This window comes from Triticum dicoccoides, chromosome 6B (genome assembly GCF_002162155.2).
Source record: "Triticum dicoccoides isolate Atlit2015 ecotype Zavitan chromosome 6B, WEW_v2.0, whole genome shotgun sequence".
NCBI classification, from domain to species: Eukaryota; Viridiplantae; Streptophyta; class Magnoliopsida; order Poales; family Poaceae; genus Triticum; species Triticum dicoccoides.
The window spans coordinates 87,158,844-87,162,545 of record NC_041391.1 but is presented as its reverse complement, the minus strand read 5'-3'; positions in this window follow the sequence as shown (position 1 = coordinate 87,162,545).

Below are 3,702 nucleotides of genomic sequence, written 5' to 3'. Positions count from 1 at the left end.
GGGTGGAGGCTCCTCTCCTCTCATTCTCACGAGCTCGGCGCTGTGCTGCGCAGGGCCGCGGTCATCGGCGAAGGCCACGGCGAGCGGGACGGGCGGGGCGGCCCGTTTCTCCCCCGTCGAGCTCGAGCTCGTCCATGGCCGCCGCGGCGGGCAGGGCGGGACGGCGGGGCCGCAGTCATCGGCCACGGCCACGGCGAGTGGGACGGGCGGGGCGGGGCGGGGCGGGCGAGACGGCGGAGCGGCGGGACGGGCGAGACGGCAGAGCGGGGCGGGCGGCTAGGAAGGGGAGAGAAGGACCCCATCGAGGAGGCGGCTAGGGTTCTACGGGAGCTGGTGAGCTTTTATACCCAATAGTGAAATGACGGAAATGCCGTCGGCGGGGCACGAGAATTACACGCGGTGGTATGAGATTTTTACAGCGAGAGGTAACTATTCATTGCAACAGTTACCCCTCTTCGATCCGACGGGCGAGGTCGTCTGAAGGCTTGATCCGACGGCTAGATCCGATCAAGCCACCCGATCCAATGGCCAGGGATCGTGAGCGGTGAGGAGCCGGGAGGTTCACTGGCATTCTTATTTCTGGATCCCTACCTCGACAGCTTTCCATTCCCTTTTTCATGCCTTTACTTAGCTTCTCGCCCCTCTCCACGGGATGCGTTCTTTCACCTTCCCTCCCTTCTGTCATACTGCCTTGTTGTAAGCTTACCTACTCCTGGGTACTCCTCCAGTTTCTCGGATAGTGCAAGTGCTTCTCACTCTCGCTTCTCAGATGACCTGATGAAATGGATGTCAGACGGATCCCACGATGGCAATCATCTGATAGGAAGCACACATATAGCACTAGAGAGTTTTGCGCTGCGTTATGCCGCACAACTTTTATGTTCCTTTTCTTCCTTTTATTCTTCAGTACAGAGAGATGGCCCTAACAAGCAATGCGAAATGCCCGCCGTGATCCTTGGGGCTTGGGCCATTCCACGAGCCAGATCGTGTGGGTGTGGATTACCCATTCACCCTCTAAACCAGTTACCCTGCTTAGTCACTCCACCCCATGACCATGCTAGCTTGAATCAATCACCTAAGGCACCTAAACGACTAGCTACTAGCCACAACATTGAGTATGCAAGCCACTGCCATGGCACAATTTTGTTGAACTAAAAACGCTGCCATGGCAGCTAAGATTACTTGCCATGGCACCAAAATGAGAAACGTTGCCATGGAAGTCGAAAAACGCTGCCATAGCCGCCAATGTGGACTTAAGTTTAACTACAACATTCACCCCCTAAAGTAAGCATCCAGGGGTCAGCTCCACCAGGCTGAGAGGATCAGTGAGCATATCCGCAAGCTGGAGTTCCAGGGTCACAAATATGAGCTTGATCTTCTTGGTTTCAATGCAGTTCCGAGGTACCAGGATGAAATGGTACCTGAGCTTGATTTGCTTCGATCTATCATGGAGCACATGTTTCTTGGCGAGGGAGATCAAGGATTTGTTGTTCACCTTGATCACCCCGTCTGTGCCTCTGTATCTCTGAATTCCCACATCATATGTGAGAGACAAATTCCCTGACAGGTTGCAGTGGTTGCTGCAATGATATTTACACTCGCAGCTTGACAATGCCACAATTTTCTGTTTCTATGATTGCCAGGTCACCACCCCTCCGCCGAGGAAGAACATAGTGCTGGAGGAGCTTTTGTGCGTGTCTTCACTTCACCGCCCATCGCCGATGGCAGTTTGCTTCTTGGATCCTTTTCTCTATGACTTAGCTTCCTCATCCCTTTCTTAGCAGCTTTCCACTCCCTTCGTCATGCCTTCACTTCACCAAGCTACCTCCCCATTTACTTATTTTATCTTGCCTCTCTATGGGATGTGCTCTTTCACTTGCCTCCCTTCTATCATACTACATTATTGCCAGTTCCTTCTGATAGTGCGTGTTTCTCCCACTAGCTTCTTAGATGACTGATGACTTGTCATCCTTCCCTATTCCCTATTTGTATGTTCATGCCTGCTCCTAGACGAGAATGTTGTCATGCTAAAGTAGTAGCGGAATGAAATGATTTCTCTTATTGTGCTTTGTTGATATTTTAAGTCCTAGTGTGATTTTTGTGTTATTCCTATATGGATGTAATTCGTAACTAACAATCCCTTAGCATTTGGCTTCAAACTCCTTTAGTTATACGAGCTTATAGCTATGTCAATATTGTTGCTCATTTGGGATCGTTATAAATACCTAGTGCTATATTTTAGACCGTCACAATACTCAATGAGCATGCCCTCATTAGATTGTATACTACTATATGTCGTTTGTTTGCATTTATTATTTTTTCATGGAAATTGTGATCAACATATATCAGTTTGTCAGTCTAGCTTTGCATATATATGTAATTGAATTGGCCATTTGGCCATTAGCCTATAGTTTGTCTGATCCAGAGTAGAAGTTGCAATGGTTATTGTGCAGTCTGATTTCTTCTATTTTATTTTCCGTAGATGTTTTTTTGTCGCACATGGTAAATAAATTTACGTGGGTAAATTCATCACAAAAACTGCTTTCATCTTGTATCTCATTTCATATTACCATCAAAAGTAATGGTTAAAGTTTGGTTTTTTGTGTTGTGCATACTTTTAGAAATTTTACTTCTATTTTGGACCAACGTGGTATCAACATATATATATGTCCATGAGCTAGAAACAAATGTTTCTGTTTACTACTACTGTACTACAGGAGAGCCCATCATAACAAATAATATTACAAATTTAGAAACATTATAACCGAGCACTCTAGGAGGCCTCCCACACTATCACACATCCTCACTCCTGAGCCGTTAGATTCCCTGTCTGGAGCATCCATGATCGTTCGATTTTAGTTCAGGTCGCGAACTGGGTCAACTGTCGTAATGGGCTGCTATTCCAGTAGCTTTTTTGAAGGCCTGTGGTTAGTTTGGGTCCGTGGATGTAGCGGCGACCCGACACCCCCGCTCACATCCTCGTCGGCTTCTCGCTCCCCTCAGGCCGCCGTCACCACCTCGTCTGTCACCGACCAACTCAGCCTCTGTACAATCCCTCGTGTGCAAGTGCCTCACTGATCGATGCGGGGCGAGCCGATTTAGGCAGCTGATGCAAGGCTACTAGGTGATGCCGGCGGGCACCTCTCGGGGAAAACCCAGGCAAGGTGCCGACTTCACCGATCTGGTCCTCCGGACCCGATATCAATCTGTTCATCCTCGTCAAGCAGATCGTCGTCCACATGTGCGATGCCATCCAAGATGGCCGCTGCCTTGCTGCACTCCGGCTGCCGTCGAGACAAGGTATAGACCATTTATTTGGATGATAGTGCAGACAGAACAAGGACAAGAGATATCAACGCCGTATGCGCAGAGTTGACACAAAATTCAGTTCAGTCGTAGTCCTGGTAGGCAACCCTGATTGGTCCGCCATCATTGAGGAGATGCGTCAGGAGCCTGGCTTTGGTTGTGTCCAGGTAGTTGAGGATCCACCTGAGAATGTCCTCGCTAGCGGCCAGAACTGCGGCGGCAGGCTTGGGGACGGCGGGGTCGTGCTCCAGGAAGCGGTACAGGTTCTGGCTGTCGTTCTCTCTGCACACAACAAATGCAGGTATATCTATTCATTCGTTGATGAACAAAATATCACTGGAAATTCGGAAGGTTATTGTCCTAGATGTGTATGGCTGTGAGCTTCTTTAAATTAAG